Source organism: Neofelis nebulosa, assembly GCF_028018385.1.
Source record: "Neofelis nebulosa isolate mNeoNeb1 chromosome Y unlocalized genomic scaffold, mNeoNeb1.pri SUPER_Y_unloc_1, whole genome shotgun sequence".
NCBI classification, from domain to species: Eukaryota; Metazoa; Chordata; class Mammalia; order Carnivora; family Felidae; genus Neofelis; species Neofelis nebulosa.
Window position 1 is genome coordinate 1644585 of NW_026691917.1, and position 22623 is coordinate 1667207.

The following is a 22623-nucleotide window of genomic DNA, read 5'->3' on the forward strand; positions in this document are numbered from 1 at the left end:
TTGTTCTGTGTTTTTCAGAATTCAGGACTTTCAGGCTAACTTTTTTCTTAGGTGTTGTATAGGTTTGGGTTCCAATTGTAAATTGAATTATTTTCATAATTTATCTTCTACTTTGTTATTAGTTACAAACAGTGCAATTTTATGGGTATTGATTTTGTGTCTTGGCACTTACCTAATTCACTAATTACTTCTAATCGTTTTTGGTGAAGGCTTTAGGATTTTCTTTCTTCGTTAGCAATTTGGGTGCCTCTTATTTTCTTTTCTTTCGTGATTGCTGCAGCTAGAATTTCTTTTTTTTTAAATTTTTTTAATGTTTACTTATTTTTGAGACACACAGAGAGAGAGAGAGAGAGAGAGAGAGCGCGAGCATGAACAGGGGAGGGTCAGAGAAAGAGGGAGACACAGAATCCGAAACAGGCTCCAGGCTCTGAGCTGTCAGCAGAGAGCCCAATGCGGGGCTCGAACTCACGAATCTTGAGATCATGACCTTAGCTGAAGTTGGATGCTTAACCAGCTGAGCCACCCAGGCGCCCCTGCAGCTAGTGCTAACTAAAAGTGTTGAGCTCCTAGCTGCCTAGAAGAAAAGCTTTGTTTTTCCCTATTCAGTGTGTTCATAGCTGTGTTTTTTCATAGATGATGTTTTATATTGAAGTATGTTCTCTTTAAACTGACTTTGTTGGGAGTTTTTTTCATAAATACATATTGAATTTTGTCAGAATTTTATGCATCTATTGAGGCAATCATACGATTTTTTTCGATCAATTTTTGATGTGTTGTGTATGACATTGACTGATTGCAAATATTGAACTATACTTGCATCTCTGGAGTTAATCCTTCCTAATTGTAGTAAATGATGTTTTTAAAGTTTTATTGAAGGTAGTTTGCTAATGTTTTGTTGATGGTTTTTGCCTCTGTTTATCAGGTATATTGGCCTATAGTTTTCTCTTTTTGGAGTGTGGAGTGTCTTTGGTTTGCATGTCAGGGTAAACCTGGCCTCATAGGATGAATTTGGAAGCATTTCTTCCTCGTATGTGGTTTTTGGTTTTTTTTCGGGGGGGCATAGTTTGAGAGTAGATATTAACTATTATTTAAATGTCTGGTAGAATTCCCCTGTGAATCCATCTGATCCTGGGATTTTAATTTTTGGTAACTTTTAATTAACAGTTCAATTTCATTACGACTACTTGGGCTGTTAAGATTTTCTGTTTCTTCCTGATTCAGTCTTGGAAGATTATATGTTTTTAGGAATGTATCCATTTGCTCTAGGTTGTTCATTTTGTTGGGATTTTTTCATAACATTCTCTTATGATTCTTTATATTTGTGTCGTATAAGTTCTGTTTTGTTTCTCATGTTATATATTGGGTCCATTTTCTCTCCCCTATGCTCTCTTTCCCTTTTTGGTGAGCCTGGGTAAGGGTTTATCAATTTTGTTTATATTTTGAAGGATCCAGGCGTGGATTTACTTATTTAAACTTTCTGCTGTTTTCATAGTCTTTATTTTACTGATTCTGGTCTGTTTTATTTGTTTATTTGAGCTTTTTCTTATTTATGGAGGTAGTCTTGTGTTCCTATATATTTCCCTCTTAATACAGCTTTTGCTGTGTTCAAAAGATTTTGGATCATTTTGGTTTCATTTTCATTTGTTGTCACATATTTTTGTATATCTTCTTTGATTACTCTGTTGACACATTTAGTATCCTATTGTTTAACTTTTGTGTGTTTGTGCTTGTGCCAGTTTTTTTTCTTGTGATTGCTTTCTGGTTTTATCTTGTGGTTGGAAAAGTGGCATGATGTAATTTCAGTCATTTTAAATTTATCGAGATGTGTTTTGTGGCCTAACATCTGTGTATTCTGGAGAATGTTCAATGTGCCCTTGAAAATAAGGTGTGCTCTGTTATTTGGGGGTGGAATGTGCTTAATATATCTTTTGAAGTCCATCTGACTCAGTCTGACATTGTTTCCTTACTGATTTTCTTCTTGGATGATCTTTCTATTGATGTAAGTGGGTGTTGAAGTCACCTGCTATATTGAATTGCCATCAATTTGTCTTTATGTCTGTTAATATTTGCTTTTTGTATTCAAGTGCTTCATTGTTGCGTGCATAGATATTTTCAATTGTTACGTGCTCTTATTAGGTTGATCCCTTTATCATTATGCGATGCACTTTTTTTTCTTTCGCTGTAGTCTTTGTTTAAAGTCTGTTTGGTCTAGGGCACCCCAGATGGCTCAGTCAGTTAATCTTTCAACCTAGGCTCAGTTCATGATCTCACTGTTCAGGGGTTCAAGACCCGCATTGGGCTCTGTATTGACAGCTCAGAGCCTGCAGCTGGCTTCGGATTCTGTGTCCTGCCCCCGACCCTCTCTGTCTCTGCCCCTCCCCCACTTGTGCTCTGTCTCTCTTTGTCTCTTAAAAATAAATAAACATTAAAAAACTATAAAAACGTTAAAAAAAATAAAGTCTATTTCATCTGATATTAGTATTTCTACCCAGGCTTATTTTTGCTTCTATTTGTATAATTATTTTTTCCCAGCACTTCACTTACAGTCTGTATGTATCTTTAGGATTGAAATGACTCTTTTCTAGACAGCATGTGGACTAACCATTTTAAATTCATTTTGCTACCCTTTGTCTTTTGATTGGAGTGCTTACACTGTTTACATTTAAAGTAATTATTGACAGAGATACCTGGGTGGCTTAATCATTTAAATATCTGATTCTTGATCTCCTCTCAGGTTTTGGACATAGTCATGAGTTCAAGCCCTGCATTGGTCTCTGAGCTTGGCATGAAGCCTATTTTACTTACTAGCTAACTAACTAAGTTACTGATATCTTTGTATCTGTTCCTGTTTTTATTAGTTTCTTGATTTTTTTTTTAGTTTTTCTCTGTTTCTGTTTTCTTGTCTTGTGCTCTTGTGATTGGCGAATTTTTGTAGTGATATATTTGCCTTTCTTTTCTCTTTATTTTTTGTGTATCTCTCATAGGTTTGTAGTTTGTGGTTACAAAGAGGTGTACTATAAGGCCCTATGTAAGTAGAAGTCTGTATTAATTTTATAGTCATTAAGTTGAAACACATTAATTTTTTTTTTATTTTTACCTGTCTCTTACCATTGTCCATTCATTCTCCAACATTGCCATATGTTATGTGTTTTAATTCAGTGTCTACTTATAGCTGTTTGTTTGTTTGTTTTTTTTCACTGAAAGAAGCCTGCTTAACGTTTCTCTTATGGCTGGCTTTGTGGTGATAAACTCATTTGTTTGGCAAATTCTGTCTCTCCTTCAAATCCAAATTATAATCTTGCTGGGGAAAGTATTCTTGATCGTAGTTGTTTTGTTTTGATTTCCCTTCAGCACTTTGAATATATCGTGCCACTACTTTATGGCCTGAAAAACCTATTGAAAAATCTGCTGGTTAGCCTTGTTAGTTTTCCCTATATTATAGGTAACTTTTCATTTCTATATTGCTGCTTTTGACATTTTCGCTTTATCTTTAATTTTTGATATTTCAATTATTATGTGTGTGGTATAGAGCTTCTTTGGCTCGTCTTTGTGTGAGCTTTTTGGATTCGGAACCTGTTTAATTCCTTACGTTAGAAAATGTTTCTGGTATTATTTTGTTCAAGTAAGGATTAATACACCTCTCTCTCACATTCTTCTCTGAAACCCCAATAATGTAAATGTTTGTTCCCTTGATATTGTCCATCCAAGATACATCTTAATCTATACTCATTTTTAAAATCTTCTATCTTTTTGCTGTTCAGCCTGAATGTTTTCCATTACTTTCTTAGATCACTGATACATTCTCCTAACTCCTCTGATCTACTGTTGATTCCCTGTCATGTTTTTGTTTTTTAGTTTCATTTATTGTATTCTTCATTTTTGATTGCCTCTCTTTAATATTTTCTGTCTCCTTACCGAGTCTCACTGAAATCTTTCACTCTTCTTTTGCAGCACCATGAGAATCTTTATGATCATTACTTTAAATTCTTTATCAGGCATATTGCTTTTCTCCATTTCATTTGGTGGTTCTTCTGAAATTTTGTTGTTCATTCTGTTGGATAACGTTTCTCTGTCTTCGCATTCTGCTTGACTTTCTGTGTTTGTTTTTTGTATTTGGTGGAACAACCACTTCTTTTATTTTTTTTTTCTTTTGAATAGTTCCTTCTAATCTTGAAGAAATGGTCTTCCGTATAGTTGTCCCTCATGTAGACTGTGTAGTTGTTGACTTTTGCTGGCTGGCTAGAGCTATAATTTGCATGATTTGTAGTGGCACCCCAAAAGAAGTACCATAGCTGATTTGGTCACAGATCCGTGTGGCCTCTAGGCTCTCCACACACTGGGTGTCCTCACAGAACAGCAAAAACTAAAGTGTGTCAAAGCCAGGTGTCCTATGGCTCTACAACCAGAGGGCTCCTTAGCATGATAGCTGAATATGAAGTAGGTGTTATTTGGAATGTAGCAGGACCCTGTGTATTAAATACACCCTCACAAGACAGCTGAATTTGAGATTCGTCCTCGGGAACTCTGTGCAGGGGATGCCTTTGCAGTTCTGCTGTAGCTAAAGCATTGTACGGGCAGGCCATGATGTTCTTGAGCTCTCAGCACAGAGGGTGCCCTAGTTAGATTGCTGAAACTAAATTGGGGTGGGGGATATTCTACACACAGAAAGTACTTTGGCAGGATCACTGAAGTGGATGTAGACTTGAGTATGCCAGGACTTTTCCACACAGACGGTGTACTCTTATGGTGACTGGAACTGATGCTGGCACAGGCTGAGGTTCTGGGGCACTTTGTGCTTAATGGGACAGCTGGACCTGTAGCAGACATTAGCTGAGAGGTCCCAGAGTGCCCCCGCCACCAGTAATTCCCTTGAAATCCACTTGAAGTGTAAGTGGTGCATGTCCTGGAGTATTCAGTGGTGCTTTGCTACAGTTTCACGTTTTCACGAAGTCTAGAAGTGTAGTAAGAATTAACCAGGAATATTCCAATATTCCTTTTGTAGGATGGCTGGGACTGGTATGGGTTGTTTCCTTGGGGCTCACTCAGGCAACAGACTAGTTAGGGTGCCCTGGCAGCACTGTTATGTGCTCTCAAGATGGAGGGGGAGTATAGAGCATATCTGTCAACCTCTCCTACCCGGAGAAAATTCTAGTAGGTCCACTTGCTATTTGGAGGAGTTCTAAGGGTGGTTCTCTAGTGCTAGTTGCTCTTTTAAACCACTGGACTTTAATTTTGTTTCTGTTTTTGTGTTTTAATATACCCAAGTGTGACTATGTCTGGAAATAGACTAGTTTAGACCTGGAGTTTGCTAAAGCAGTAAGCTTGTTATGGCATCCCTACTCATCTCTGGTTTGCACTTTCAAAGTGGGATGTAAACCATGTTTCTGTCCAGTTTCTCTGACCCAGAAGGAGTTTTAGCAAGTCCTCTGCCATTTGGCAGGGTTCTAGGGCTGTCTCTGTTATAAACTAGTTGTTGTTTAAAACTGCAGCTGTGTTCTGTGCCCAAAGAGGTTCTGTTTAATTTTCCCTTTCCCCAACAAGGGATGATGGGGAAGAAACCCCATGCCTCTCTTTGAGAGTCCTTTCTCTGTTTGGTGTTACAAGGCCAAAAAACAATATCAAAGCCTAGTATTCAGGAGAACAAGCCTTATTTGTAATGGCCACAGCATGGAAAAGTGAGAACTGAGTTCACAAGTCAACTTCTCTTTTATGGTGAATTTGGGGTAGGATTTTATAGCTGCGTTTCTTGGAAACATTTTTCTAGATGTGTCTTTTGAGGCAGGGGGAACAAAAGCAAAAATAAACTATTGGGACGTCATCAAATTAACAAGATTTTGCAAAGCTACTGAGTGGGAGAAGTAATTTATAAACCTTCATATGTTTGTTAATGATATGTACAGTAAGGGGTTAATATCTAAAGTATGTAAAATAGGGGCGCCTGGGTGGCGCAGTCGGTTAAGCGTCTGACTTCAGCCAGGTCACGATCTCGCAGTCCGTGAGTTCGAGCCCCGCGTCAGGCTCTGGGCTGATGGCTCGGAGCCTGGAGCCTGTTTCCGATTCTGTGTCTCCCTCTCTCTCTCTGCCCCTGCCCCGTTCATGCTCTTGTCTCTCTCTGTCCCAAAAATAAATAAAAAACGTTGAAAAAAAAATTTAAGTATGTAAAATAAAAGTATGTAAGGAATTATACAACTCAAACTCTACAACTCAACACCAAAAAAGCAAAGAATACAAATAAAATACGAGCAGAAGAACATTTTTCCAAAGGAGACATACAGATGATTAACAAACACATGAAAAAAGTCTGAACATCAGTCATCATCAGGGAAGTGCAAATCAAAACCAAAAATCAATTAGAGATCACCTCTTACCTGTCAGAATGGGTAAAATCAAACACACAAGAAACAACAAATATTGACAACGATGTGGGAAAAAGAGAACGCTCAGGCAGTGTTGGTAGAAATGCAAACATACATCCATTACGGAATTTCCTCAAAAAATTAAAAATAAAATTACTCAAGGAGGCATGGAAGATGGTGTAGGAGGATGGTGGGCTCACCTCATCTTGCTGATCATTTAGATTCCACCCATTTCTGCCTAAATAACCCAGAAAACCACCAGAAGACCAGCAGAATGGACTCGCCAGAGCCAAGCATAGACCAGAGGCCCACAGAAGAGGGTAGGAAGGGCAGAGAGGCAGTGCGCGTTACAGGGCCTGGCGGGAAAGAGCTGAGGTGGTAGAGGGGCAGCTCGCCCAGCGAGGTAGAGCCCCCGAAGTCTGCCAAGTCTGAAAGCTCAGAGTCTGTGATTTCTGACAGCCAGTGGAGCTTAACATCTGGAATGTTAAAACTCAACAGCTCTGCTCTCGGAGAGCAGGGAGGACAAGAGGACGCTGGGAGGGAGAGTTGTTGAGGCCCAGAAGACAGAGCTGAGCTCGGCCTGAGAACAGAGGTGGTGGCCAGCACCATTTCCCTATTCCCATCCCCCAGATGAAATTCCAGAGGAAACCAGCTCGTGTCACCAAACTTGATTGCACCACGCAAAAAGCCCAACGCTGTGCTTCTGTGGATCCATCCCTCCAGTGAGCCTGCCTCCATTCCAGTGCTGCAGGGCCCCTCCCTCCTGGGACCACCAGTGGCAAAACTAGCTTAGCCTGTCCCTCCTGCTGTTGTGAACCTTGCAGATCCACCCCCGCTAATGCATCCTTGGCCAGATTCCATGGAACCAGCACCACAAGCCTGGCAGTGTGCAAGTAGCTCAGACAGGAGCTGGACAGCTCACTGGACAAGTAGCCCAGACAATAGCAAGACACACCACTGCACACTGAATACTACCCCTGGGACAGAGGAAGATAAAGAACACACCAGTCTGACCGTGGCCCAAGTGGTGGGCTGGGGGCCGACTTCAGGTCTGACTGTGGCCCCACCCACCAAAAGTTACTCCGGACAGCACAGGGTAAGTTCCATGAAACTTTGAAGTACCAGGGGAACTACCCCAAATGACAAAACGGAAGTAGTCTCTTCAAAAGAAACTCAGGAAGTAGCGACAGCGAACAAGTTGATCAGAAACTGATTTAAGCAATATAACTGAACAAGAACTTAGAATAATAGTCATAAAATTAATCACTGGGCTTGAAAAAAGCATAGAGTACATCCGAGAATCTATGGCTACAGAGATCAAGGGACTAAGAAATAGTCGTGAGGAACTAAAAAATGCTATAAATGAGGTGCAAAATAAAATGGAGGCGGCCATAGCATGGATTCAAGCCAGAGAGGAGACAATAGGTGAATTAGAAGATAAAAATATGGAAAAAGAGGAAGCTGAGAAAAAAAAATCCAGGAGTATGAGGGGAGAATTAGAGAACTAAGAGATGCAATCAAGTGGAACCATATCCCTTCGTAGGAATTCCAGAAGAAGAGGGGGGGGGCGGGGCTGAAGGTGTACTTGAACAAATCATAACCGAGAACTTCCCTGATCTGAGGAAGGAAAAAGGCACTGAAATCCAAGAGGCACAGAGAACTCCCTTCAGAGGTAACTTGAATTGATCTTCTGCATGACATATCATAGTGAAACTGGCAAAACACAAGGATAAAGAGAAAATTCTGAGAGCACCTAGGGATAAACGGGCCTTAAACATACAAAGGTAGACACAAAAGAGTAGTAGTAGACCTGTCTACTGAAACTTGGCCGGCCAGAAAGCAATGACAGGAAATCTTCAATGTGGTGAGCAGAAAAAATACGCCCTCAAGAATCCGTTATCCAGCAAGTCTGTCATTCAGAATAGAAGGAGAGAGAAAGGCTTTCTCAAACAAACAAAAACTGAAGGAACTCATCTTCACTAAACCAGCCCTGCAAGAGATCCTAAGGGGGACTCTGTGAATGAAATGTTGCAAAGACCACAAAGTTCCAGAGACATCACTACAAGCATGAAACCTACAGACATAAGAGTGACCCTACACCCGTATCTTTCAAGATTAACACTGAATGTAAATGGACTAAATGCTCCGACAAAAAGACATAGAGTATCAGAATGGATAAAGAAACAAGACTCATCTATTTGCTGTCTACAAGAGACTCATTTTAGACCTGAGGACACCTCCAGATTGAAAGTGAGGGGATGCAGAACTATCTATCATGCTACTGGAAGACAAAATAAAGCTGGAGTAGCCATACGTATATCAGACAAACGAGACTTTAAATTAAAGGCTGTAACAAGAGATGAAGAAGGCCATTATATAACAATTACAGGGTCTACTCATCAGGAAGAGCTAACAATTAGAAGTGTCTACGGACTGAATTTGGAAGCCCCCAAATACATAAAACAGTGAATCACAAACATAAGCAAACTTATTGATAAGAAAGTGGTAATTTCAGGGGACCTTAATACCCCACTTACAACAATGGATAGATCATCTAGACACAGGATCGATAAAGAAACAAGGGTCCTGAATGATACACTGGATCAGATATACTTGACAGAAATATTTAGATCTCTGCATTCCAAACCAACAGAATATACGTTCTTCTCAAGTGCACATGGAACATTCTCCAAGTTAGATCACTTACTGGGTCACAAAACAGCCCTTCATAAGTATAAAAGAATTGGGATCATACCATGCATACTGTCAGACCACAAGGCTATGCAACCTGACATCAACCACAGTTAAAAGTCTGGAAAACTGCCAAAGGCATGGAGGTTAAAGAACACCCTACAAAAGAATGAATGTGTCAACTAGGCAATTGGAGAAGGAATTGAAAAATATATGGAAACAAATGAAATAAAAATACAACAGTCCAACGCTCTGGGATGCAGCGAAGGCAGTCCTGAGAGGAAAATACATTGCAATCCAGGCCTATCTCAAGAAACAAGAAAAATCCGCAATACAAAGTCTAATAGCACACCTAAAGGAAATAGAAGCAGAATAGCAAAGACACCCCAAACCCAGAAGCAGAAGCGAAAGTATAAAGATCAGAGTAGATATAAACAATATAGAATCTCAAAAAACTGTAGAGCAGATCAATGCAAACAAGAGTTGGTTTTTGAAAAAATAAACAAAATTGATAATTCTCTAGCCAGGCTTCTCAAAAAGAAAAGGGAGATGACCCAAATAGATACAATCATGAATGAAAGTGGAATCATTACAACCAACCCTTCAAATACAAGCAGTTATCTGGGAATACTATGAAAAATTATATGGCAACAAACTGGATAACCTGGAAGAAACAGACAAACTCCTAAGCACCCACACACTTCCAAAACTCAAACAGGAAGAAATAGAAAACTTGAACAGACCCATAACCGGTGAAGAAATTCGATCAGTTATCAAAAATCTCCCAACAAAGAAGAATCCAGGACCAGATGGCTTCCCTGGGGAATTAAACCAGACATTTAAAGCAGAGATAATACCTACCCTTCTCAAGCTTTTCCAAAAAATAAGGAAGGAAAACTTCCAGACTCATCCTATAAAGCCAGCAGTACGTTGATTCCCAAACCAGAGACCCAGCAAAAAAAGACAACAACAAACCAGTATCCCTGATGAATATGGATACAAAAATTCTCAATAAGATACCACCAAGTTGAATTCAACAGCATATAAAAAGAATTATTTACCATGATTAAGTGGGATTCATTACTGGGCCGCAGGGCTGGTTCAACATTTGCAAGTCAATCAATGTGATACATCACATTAACAAAAGAAAAAAAAAGAAAAAAGAAAGAAGAGGAGAGGAGAGGAGAGGAGAGGAGAGGAGAGGAGAGGAGAGAAAAGAGAAGAGAAGAGAAGAGAAGAGAAGAGAAGAGAAGAGAAGAGAAGAGAAGAGAAGAGAAGAGAAGAGAAAAGAGAAGAGAAGGGAAGGGAAGGGAAGGGAAGGGAAGGGAAGGGAAGGGAAGGGAAGGGAAGGGAAGGGAAGGGAAGGGAAGGGAAGGGAAGGAAAAAAGAAAAAAGAAAAGAAAAGAAGCATATGATCCTGTCAATCGATGCAGAAAAAGCATTTGACAAAATTCAGCATCCTTTCTTAATACAAACCCTCAAGAATGTCGGGATACAAGGAACATACTTAAACTTCATAAAAGCCACTTATGAAAAGCCCCAAGCTACTGTCATCCTCAGTGGGGAAACACTGAGAACTTTTCCCCCTGAGATCAGGAACACAACACGGATGTTCAGTCTCACCGCTGTTGTTTAACATAATGTTGGAAATGCTAGCATCAGCAATCAGACAACAAAAGGAATTCAAAGGCATCAAAATTGGCAAAGATGAAGTCAAGCTTTCACTTTCCGCAGATGACATATTATACATGGAAAACGTGATAGACTCCACCAAAAGTCTCCTGGAACTGATAAATGAATTCAGCAAAGTCGAAGGAAACAAAATTAATGTACAGAAATCAGTTGCATTCTTATACAGTAATAATGAAGCAACAGAAAGACAAATAAAGAAACTATCCCATTCACGATTGCAGCAAGAAGCATAAAATATCTAGGAATAAACCTAACCAAAGATGTAAAAGATGTGTATGTTGAAAACTGTAGAAAGCTTATGAAGGAAATTGAAGACGATACAAAGAAATGGAAAAACATTCCATGCTCATGGGTTGGAATAATAAATATTATTAAAATGTCAATACTACCCAAAGCGATCTACACATTCAGTGCAGTCCCAATCAAAATTGCACCAGCATTCTTCTCAAAGCTAGAACCAAGTATCCTAAAAATGTATGGAACTGCACATTACCCCAAATATTATAGTAATATTAAAGAAAATAACCAAAGTGGGAGCCATCACAATCCCAGACTTTAGCCTCTATTACAAAGCTGTAATCATCAAGAGAGTATGGTATTGGCACAAAAACATACATAGACCAATGGAATACAATAGAGACTCCAGAATTAGACCCAAAAAAGTATGGCCAACTAATCTTTGACAAAGCAGGAAAGAATATCCAAAGGAAAAAAGACAGTTTTTTTAACAAATGTTGCTGGGAGAACTCGACAGCAGCATGCAGAAGTATGAAACTAGGACAGTTTCTTACACCATTCACAAAAATAAACTCAAATTGGAGGAAGGACCTGAATGTGAGAGAGGACACCATCATAACCCTGGAGGAAAAAGCAGGCAACAACTTCTTTGACCTCAGCTGCAGCAATTTCTTACTCTACATGTCTCTAAAGACAAGGGAATTAAAAGCAAAAATGAACTATTGGGACTTCATCAAAGTAACAAGGTTCTGCAATGCAAAGAAAACAATCAACAAAACTAAAAGGCAACCGAGAGAATGGGGAAAATATTTGCAAATGGTGTATTGGATAAAGGGTTAGTATCCAAGTCTGTAAAGAACTTACCAAACTCCACACCCCCCCCAAAAAAAAAAATCCAGTGAAGAAATGGGCAGAAAACGTGAATAGACACTTTTCCAATGAAGAAATCCAGATGGCCAACAATCACATGAAAAGATGCTTAACATCACTCCTCATCAGGGAAATACAAATCCAAACCACACTGAGATATCACCTCACACCAGAGTGGCTAAAATGAACAAATCAAGAGACTATAGATGCTGGACAGGATGTGGAGAAACGGGAACCCACTTGCACTGTGGGTGGGAATGCAAACTGGTGCAGCCACTCCGGAAACAGTGTGGAGGTTCCTCATAAAATCAAACATAGATCTACGCTATGATCCAGCAATAGCACTGCTAGGAATTTACCAAAGGGATATAGGAGTGCTGATGCATAGGGGCACTTGCACCCCAATGTATATAACAGCACTTTCAACAATAGCCAGATTTTTGAAAGAGCCTAAATGTCCATCAACTGATGAATGGATAAAGAATATGTGGCTTATATATACAATGCAATACTACATGGCAATGAGAAGGAATGAAAATATGGCCTTTTGTAGCAGCATAGATAGAACTGGAGAGTGTTATGCTAAGTGAATGCTAAGTCATACAGGAAAGACAGATACTATATGTTTTCACTCTTATGTGGATCCAGAGAAAGTTAGCAGAAGACCATGGGGGAGGGGAAGGAAAAATAAAGTTAGAGAGGGAGGGAGCCAAACCATAAGACACTCTTAAAAACTGAGAATAAACTGAGGGTTGATCGGGGTGAAAGGGAGAGGAATGTGGGTGATGGGCATTGGGGAGGGCACCTGTTGTGATGAACAGTGGGTGTTGTATGGAAATCAATTTGACAATAAATTTCATATTAAAAATAACAAAATAAAATTACTATATGAACTAGGAATTCCAGTGTTGTCTTTACCCTACAAATTCGGAAAGATTTATGCACCTCTGTGTTTATTTATGTTTATTTCTGCATTATTTACAACAGTCAAGATACAGAAGCAACTGGAGGGTCCATCAATAGATGAATGGGTAATGATGTGACACACATAAACACCTACACGTGAATGTTATTCTGCCATAAAAAAGAACGAAATCTTGCCATTGCAACCATATAAACGGAGCTAGAGTGTAAAATGTTAACGTGAAATAAGAGAAACGTGAAATAAGAGAAAGACAAATACCATATGATTTCCACAAGTTATATGAGGAATTTAGGATACAAAGCAAATGAACAAAGAAAAAAAGAGATTCTTCATCAGAGAGAATATTCTGATGGTTACCAGTGAACAGTTCAGTGGAAGAATGGGTGAAATCGGTGAAGGGGATAAAGGAGTACACTTAATGTGATTAGCACTGAATAGTGTATAGAATTGTTGAATCATTATGCAATACACCTGAGACTAATTTAACACTGTGTTAGTTATACTGGAATTTTAAAGAATTACAGATAACATTAAAAAAAAAATTCCCCTTGATTTCTTCTTTAGTCCATAGTTTGTTTGTTTGTTTCCTTGAGGAATGTGTAGCTAATTCCCATCTATTTGTAAGTTTGCAAGCTTTGCAGTTGTTGATATATTGTTAATAATCATTGTGATCAAATAAGTACTTGATATGTCAGTCTTACTAAATTTGCTAAAATGTGTTTGTGGTCTATCATATCGTCCTGAAAAATATTCTATATGTATTTGAAAGAAATGTGTAATATACTACTATGGATGGAATGTATTTTTCAAGGTCAGTGTTTTCCTCTCAGTGTTCTGTTTGTATGATTTATTCACTGCTGGAAGTGGTTTTGAAGTGCACACTATTATTATTTATTGTATCTTATTCTCTGTTTTCCTTTATTATCTATTTTTTCCTTCAGATCTCTATTTACCTAATATATGTAAATGATCTGATCAATCTTGAATGTGTATATTTACCAATGTTGTATCTTCTTAATGACTTGTCTACTTTATCATTATCTGACAGTGATTGGTTTCTTGTTACCATATTGGCTTATTCTGTGTGTGTTGCTTGATATTAATATAGCTACTTTGTCTTTCTTTTGGATTCCTGTGTATGGAATAACTCCACTTAATATTGTATCTAAGTCTTTAAATGGAATGGAATCTCTTGAAGGCAGAAAATAATTGGGTCTTATTTTCAATCTCTTCCACTTTGTAGATTCGAAAATTCAATCCATCTATATGCTGTTTATTGATACATACTAACTAATGCCATCTTGTTAATTGTTTCTGGTAGTGCTATAGTACCATTGGTCCGTTTTTCATCTGTTACTGTCTTACCTTTGAGAATGGGTGATTTTTTACAGTTACATTGTCTGATTTTCTCTCTTTGTGAAACTAGTGTGGGTTTTTGATTAGTAGTTAATGGGCTAATATAAAACGTCTTGTAGATGTAGCAGTAAATAATTCTATTGACAGTAACTTAAATTAGCATAAAACACTACCTGTTTAATCTGTCTTACTTTACTGTCATCGTCTGCCACAGATTACTCATTTGATTGGTAATTATTACAGAATTACAGTCAGTGAAGTTATTTTTTAATTTAAATTTTAGTTAACTTGCAGTGCAATATTGGTTTCAGGAGTAAAATTCAGTGATTTATAAACAACACCCAGTGCTCATCACAACTTCCATTTTAATACCCATCACCCATCTACCACCCACAGCCCTCCATCAACCCTCAGTTTGTTCTCTATGATTACATTTCTCGTGATTTGTGTGCCTCTCTTCTCTTTCTCCCCACCTTCCCATCTGGTCTTCTTTTCTATCTTAAAATCTACATATGAGTGAAATCATATGGTCTGTCTTTCTCAGAATTATTTCACTTAGCATAATACCTTCTAAGTAATATTCCATTGTATATACATACTACATCTGTTTTTTTTTTTTTAATTTAAATGTTTATTTTTCAGAGAGAGAGAGAGAGAGAGAGAGAGAGGGAGGGAGCACAAGCAGGTGAAGGCCAGAGACAGAACGAGACACAGAATCTTCAGGCTGCAAGCTGTCAGCACAGAGCCTGACATGGGGCTTGAACTCACGAGTTGTGAGATCATGACCTGAGCCAAAGTCTGACGCTTAACCAACTGAGCCATCCAGGCACATCTGTACCACATTTTCTTTATCCTTTCTTTCATCAGTCAGTGAAACTGACTTGGGCTTTCTCCCTAGTTTGGCTTTATAATAAGCTTGGCTATAAACATAAGGTTTCATGGACCCCTTTGAATTTTTATTTTTGTATCCTTTGTATCCTTTGGGTAGTTCTATTTGTAGGTTTCTGAGGAGTTTCCATACTGTTCTCCAGAATGGCTACACAAGTTTGCTCTCCTACCAAGTGCAGGAGGGTAGTCCTTTCTCTACATCTTCACCAACCCCTGTTGTTTCTTGTGTTAATTGTAGCCATTCTGACAGGTGTGAGGTGGTATCTCATTGTGGTTTTGAATTGTACTTCCCTGGTGATGAGAGATGTAGAACACCTTTTCATGAGTCTGTTCACCTCCTGGATGTGATCTTTGAATAGTTTGTATTGATGTCTTCTTCCCTTTTCTTAATTGAGTTGTTTGTTTTTTGGATGTTGAGTTTGATGATTTCCTTATAGAGTTTGGATACTAACCCTCATCAGATACATTGTTTGCAAATATCCTCTCCTATTCCATTGTTGTAGACTCTGGGTCTGGAGCTCTTTCTCGTCTAGCAAGAAAGCGGGATGCAGGATTAAAATATGAGAGATGGCTAATGTCAGGGAGAAGACAAGAGCCCTGATTAAGAGTCCTTGCTCTGTTTTTTTAGGATCTGAAGGCTTACAAACATTGTAATGGGCATACACAAAGAGACAAGGAGACTGTTAACATTAACTCATGGACATGAGGAAAAGGGGGTTTTGAAGATCTGTGGGGTTAGGGGTTTGGGCTAATACAAAACAAAACCCTGGCGCCCAGTGGCCAGGCAGAAGGTTGTTTACAGCAAACATGAGACATGGCCTCTGTTTACCTAAACTGATTGAGGGAACAAGAAAGAGCATGCTACCTCAGGGTCAACAAGGCACCTTTGTTTTGCTAATTAGCTCTGGTCTGGGCAGCTTCACCTCACAGTGATTTATCTCCCTATTTACCTGTTTACCTAGTTTACCTAATGTGGTCCTTCCTTCCTGAGAAAACAACTTTGTGCTATAGTACTAAATTGGGGGGCGTTTCTGCCCTGTATACCTAATCTTGTTTACCTCATATACCTTTGTTCTATATGTGGCCTTTGCCTCACCCTCTCTGTACTGGGGGCTTAGCCCCACCCTCCCTATGCTAATTACCTAATCTTATTTACCCAGACTTGGGTGTCAGCATCCTGTAGCTTTATAGTCCTTTATGCCTTGTTAATTCATCAGTGCAAGCCCAGGGAATTCCTAAGCTTATTCCCCAGGTTCCATAAGCTTCCTTTTAGTTTTGTTGATTGTTCCCTTTTGCTCTGCACAACCTTTTTATCTTGATGAACTCCCATTAATTAGTTCCGGTTTGCTTTTGTTTCCCTTTCCTTCCCTTTCCTTTCCTTTCCTTTCCTTTCCTTTCCTTTCCTTTCCTTTCCTTTCCTTTCCTTTCCTTTCCTTTCCTTTCCTTTCCTTCCCTTCCCTTCCCTTCCCTTCCCTTCCCTTCCCTTCCCTTCCCTTTACTTTCCTGTTGTCCCAACCCCATTTGTTGAAGGGACTGTCTTTTTTCCATTGGATATTCTTTCCTGTTTTGTCAAAGACGAGTTAATCATATAATTGTGGGTCTCTTTCTGGGTTTTCTGTTCGATTTTGTTGATACACATGTCTGTGTTTTGCACCAGTACCATACTCTCTTGATGACAAAAACTTTGTAATCTTGAAATCTGGAATTGTGATACCTCCAGTTTTGTTTTCCTTTTTCAAGATTGCTTTGGCTATCTGGGGACTTTTCTAGTTTCATTTCTGGTGGTTTTGATAATAGCAATTCTGACAGGTGTGAGGAAATACGTCATTGTGGTTCTGATTTTCATTTCCCTGATGATGATTGATGTTGAGCCTTTTTTCCTGTGTCTCTTAACCATCTGAATTTCTTCTTTGAAGAGATATCTGTTCATGCCCTCTACCCTGTTTTTAGTTGGATTGATTGTTTGCACGTTTGTGGATACTGAGTTGTGTGAGTTCTTTATGTATTTTAACTATTAATCCCTTACAGTTGTATCACTTGCAAATATATAAATTCCCTGAATCAGTACAATGTCTTTTTATTTTGTTGGTGGGGTTTTGGTTGTTGTTTGTGTTTTTAGGGTTTTTTTGTCTTTTTTTTTTTTTTGCCATGGAAAAGACTTTTAGTTTGATTTAGTTTCTTTTGTTTATTTTTGCTTTTGTTCACTTTTCTGAGGAGACAGATCAAATATATGTATATACACACACACTGCTAAGACCGATGTCAGGGATTTCTTCTAGTGGTTTTCTTCTAGTAGTTTCCAGTCTTATACTTAACTCATTAATCCCCTTTTAGTTTATCTTGTATATGATGTAAGCAAGGAGTCCAGTTTCAAGTTTATTTGCAAGTAGCTGTTGAGTTTTCCCAACGACATTTGTTGAAGAGCCGGTCTTTCCCCAGTGTTTATTCTTGGGTCCTTTGCCAAAGACTAATTTACCTGTGTTAACATGGGTTTATCTCTGGACTGTGTATTCCATGTATCTGTTTTTGTGCTAGTACCACCCTACTTTGATAACATATCCTTATAGTATAGTTGGAAATAAGAAAGCCTGATATCTCCAGCTTGTACTTCTTTCTCAAGATTTCTTTGATCATTCAAGGTCCTTTGTGGTTCCGTATACATTTTAGGATTTTTCCCCCTAGTTTTCTAGAAGATGCCATTGTTTTCAATAGAGATTGTATTGAATCTTTAGACTGCTTTGGGTGGCCAGGGTATTTTAATAATATTTTTTTTTTGGTCCAAGTGCATGGTGTATCTTTCAGTATATTTGTGTCATCATCAGTTTCATTTACCAATCTTACAGTTCCGTTCCTCTGCTCCCTTTTTAGTTGGATTGCTTTTTTTTAGTGCTTACATTTGTTTTATTTGTGTTTTGTGTGCAATTGTCAGTGGATTGTTTTCTATTTTTTATAGTTAACTAATATTGTATAGAACATAACACATAACCTGCTTGTAAATTGACTGAACTCATAACTTAGTTTTAATCGTATTTTGCTGGAGTCCTTAGGGTTTTCTCCATATAGTATCATGTTGGTTTATGTAAATAGTGATAGTTTACTTCTCTTATAATTTGATTGCCTGTGTTTCTTTTTCTTATCTTATTGCTATGGCTAGGACTTCCAGTACTGTGTTAAGTAATAGTGGTGAGAAGGCGTTCTTGTCTTATTCCTGATCTTACAGGAATAAGTTTCACCATTCAATGTGATGTTAGCTGTGTGTTTGTCATTCATGGTCTTTATTATGTTAAGGTACATTTCTCTCTATCCACCTTGTTGAGAGTTTTGGGCACAAATAAGTTTTGGATTATATCAGATGCTTTTCCAGCCTCTGTTGATATGATCATGATTTTTGCCACTCCTTTTTTTCTTTGTCATCCATTTTAAAAATATTTTTCATCGCATTTATTTGAGAGAGAGAGAGAGAGAGAGAGAGAGAGAGAGAGAGAGGAGACGATATAAGAAGAGAGAGAGAATCTTAACCTCAACCAACTGAGACACCCACATGCCCCATCATGCATTTTCAGTGTGTTTTGTTACAGTGATTGATATGCAGATGTTGAACCACCCACCCTGAATCTCTTAAATAAATCACACTTGATCTTTTTCTATGATTCTTTTAATGTATTGTTGCATTTGATTTGATAATATATTGTTGAGGATTTTTATATCTGTATTCATCAGGAATATTGGCCTATAATCCCTCTAACTTTACAGCACAAAACAAGTGGATAGTCTTCAAAATATAACTTTTATTGAGTTGAGCTAAATCTAAAGAGAGGCAAAACACAAGTACAGACTCACGTTAGCCTAAAAGGAAGTAACCTCTATACCTGTGGGTATGATATTTTAACATACTGCTAAAGGCGTGATAAAATTACTATGAGATATAAAATACATGGAAATGAAGACATAGTGGGAGTTCACATTTATCCTACAGATCTCAATAAGTGAGAACTCAGAGGAAAGGTTACACAGAAACCAGAGAGAGCTCTCCCCTACAGAACAGCCTTAAAGAGACATGCAAATTTCACTGCAAGAAATGCCTGGACTCTTCTTTTACAAATAAAACCCTAAACCACCAGGGGGAAACAGTAAACATTTAACTTTTGACATAGTAAAGGGAAAATATAAGAGAAAACTTCTCTTAACTATAAAGAAGTAGAAAAGTATTGTACCCTTAAGCCTTTTGAAGACATTTAGCAATTGCAGTGGGATAAAATGGAATAAAAGGGGCCACCTTCAAGACACAGGCACAAAAGGCTAACTTAAGTTTGACGGTGAGTCAGAAAAACAGAATGATCCCTTCCTTCTCCATCGCTGTGCTTTAGCAAGTAAAGAGTAAGACAAATGACAGTGTTACTGCTGGGGGGAAAACAAAAGAATTTTGAGAGAGACCCAGGAATGGAAGAGTGTTGGTAGAAGTCAAGGATTAACAGGAGACATTAATTCCACCTCTATGGTAGAGCAAAACAAAGATAAAGTAAGTTCGGACGCAGTGAAATGGCTAAGACAGGTAGCATTACCTCTTCACTCAAGATGAGAGGCAGAAAAAGCTGAAAAGCTCTACCATGGTAGAAAGGAAGCCAGATGAGACGGTGCCCAGCTTCCCTAGTTGTGCAAGACTTTGGTAAAGAAATCCATCTCTTTTCCTAGTAAAAGTAAGTTTTACCTATTTTGCAAGTATTTTCAAAGAACCAGCTTGTTTCACTGATTGTCTGTTTTATTCTTTATTGTGTTTGCGTCTGATCTTATTATTTCTTTCCTTCCACTGGCTTGAGTTTACTTTTCTTTTTCTGGTTTCTTACGTTACCAATTTGAGATCCCCCTCTCTCTGTTAGGTGTGCATTTATGGCTTTAAATTTCCCTCTGAGCACTGCTATGCAGCATTCCATGGTTTTATTTTTGACTTTCTATTCTTTCTGATTCTTTTCTAAATATCTTCTATTTCCCCTGATGATTTAGTTTTTAGTCTATTGGATATTTAAGCGTCTGCTATTTATATCCTTGTCATTTTCTTGATTGATTGATTGATTGATTGATTGATTGATTGTAGAAAATATTTTTAATGATTTTGCTCTCCTAAAACTTATTTTATGTGACATTTTTTGTCCTAACATATGGTTTGTTCTGGAAAACATCCCAAGTGACCTCACAAAACTGTATTACTGCTTTGTTACCTGGTGTACTTCTTTCCTTTTTTTTTCTAAATTTTTTTAACGTTTATTTATTTCTTGAGACCGAGAGAGACAGAGCATGAACGGGGGAGGGTCAGAGAGAGGGAGACACAGAATCTGAAACAGGCTCCAGGCTCTGGGCTGTCAGCAGAGAGCCCAACGCAGGGCTCGAACTCACGGACCGCGAGATCATGACCTGAGCCAAAGTCCGCCACTTAACCGACTGAGCCACCCAGGCGCCCCTCTTTTTTTTTTTATTTTAAAGAGAGAGCACAAGCACCAGGAAGGGGCAAGGTAGACAGAAAGAGAAAGAGACAATTTTAAGCAGGTTCCACATCCAGCATGGAACTAAAAGCAAATGTCAGTCTCGGGGTGAAAGGCAAGATCATGACCTGAATTGAAATCAAGTGTCAAGTAGCTAACCAACTGAGCCACCTAGGTGGCCTCAACTTTGTTCCCTTTTTTATACATGAGTAATTTCACAGCAATCCACTGACGGACATTTGTGTTATTTTGTTGCTTAGGGTGTTTTATATATGCCTGTTAAATCTATTTGCTTATAGTGTTGTTTACATCTCCTATATCTATATTAATCTTTTATCTAGATGTTCTGTGTATTATTGAAAGTGTGGTATTAAGTCTCGAATAATTATTTTCAAACATTTTCTCACATAATTCTGTCAGCATTTGTTTCATTTTATTTTGTGGCCCTTTGGTGTGGATAGATAGATAGATAGATAGATAGATAGATATAGATAGATATAGATATGTTTAGGATTATTGTATTTTCCTGATGAATTGAGCATTTCATCAATGTAAATATCCTTTGGTGTCTTGTAAGTTTTTTACTTACAATTGAATATATATGTGTGTATGCATATATATGTGTGTATGTACTATATTTGTGTATCTATGTATTTATATATATCTAGACATTATATATGCATATGTATGTGTATGTATATAACTGTATATATATTCCAGCTCACAGACTCTTAACAATATAAAAAAATAAAAAATACAAAAAATAAAAAGTAATCTAGATAACAAATAACTTGATGGGGCGCCTGGGTGGCTCAGTCGGTTAAGCGTCCGACTTCAGCTCAGGTCATGATCTCATGGTCCGTGAGTTCAAGCCCCACCTGGGGCTCTGTGCTGACAGCTCAGAGCCTGGAGCCTGTTTCACATTCTGTGTCTCCCTCTCTCTCTGCCCCTCCCCTGTTCATGCTCTGTCTCTCTCTGTCTCAAAAATAAATAAACGTTAAGAAAAAGAACTTGAGTAGATATTTCTTGAGAGAAGTTATTCAAATGGTCCACAGACACATGAGAGAATGCTCATCATCATTGGTCTTCACATATACCTAAGTCAAAATTACAGTGAGTTTCCACATTACTCCCAGATGGCTTGAATCGACAAATCAGATACAAAGAGGTTTTTAAAAGAAATATGAATCCTGTGCATTTCTGGTGTGAATATGTAGTATTGCAGCATCTGTGCAAAATAGTTTGAGATTTCTCAGTTAAACTCAGAGTGACCATTTGACTCAGCTATTCTCATTAACCATTAAAGAGAAAAAAATATATGTCCACTGAAGCTTGTCACAAGAATTTCTTGCAGAATTATCTATAGTAGCCAAAATGGAAATAACCCAGATGTCCATCATTGGATAAATGGATAAGTAAATTGTATTGTACTCATACTAATGAAATATTACTCATATATACAAAAGAAACAAAGTACCAATACATCCTTCAGTAAGAATTACCCTTCGTTATGTATAAAAAGCATTATTTATGTGTATAGAAGTATTTTGTGTATAAAACTTTATGCTAAGTAACAGAAGGCAGGCATAACAGGTCAGTTATAGTATAGTTCTTTCCATTATATTTGAAAAGTCATAAAATCCATATTTAAGAAGAGTAGTGGTAACCACATCATGAGTGAATGGGAAATGATGAAGGATTCCTTAATGTGCACAGGGTGTTTTCTTGAGTGGCAAAAATGTTTTGAAACTAGAGAGAGATAGTTGTTGCACAACATTTTGAGTATGCTTAAATGCTTCCAACTGTATATTTAAAATTTTTAAACCATTTTAAAATTGTTAATTTTGTATTTTGTGATTCCACTTCAATAAAAAATGTATGTCTGAATGGTAGAAGATAAAGTAAGATAGTTTTATTAGACATAGTGTATTTAAAGCTTTACTGGTAAAACAGGAGTTGAGATCATCTTAAAAATGAGAAGTATAAAATGAGCATTTAAGAAAACGTAATGATGAAAGCACACACAGAAAATGAAGTAGTAAAAATGAAGAAAATACTGACAAATTAAAAGTAAGCAACTCTTGCTTTGAGAATTTGGAAGGCTTTATTTGGAATTTGGAACCCAGAAGGC

At 37.9% G+C, this 22623-nt stretch overlaps 1 protein-coding gene across 4 annotated transcripts in view; it reads left to right on the forward strand.

Moving 5' to 3' along the window:
- LOC131503563 (cullin-4B-like) overlaps positions 1 to 22623 on the forward strand; it is a 141973-nt gene that overhangs the window by 116269 nt on the left and 3081 nt on the right. The window lies entirely within an intron of this gene.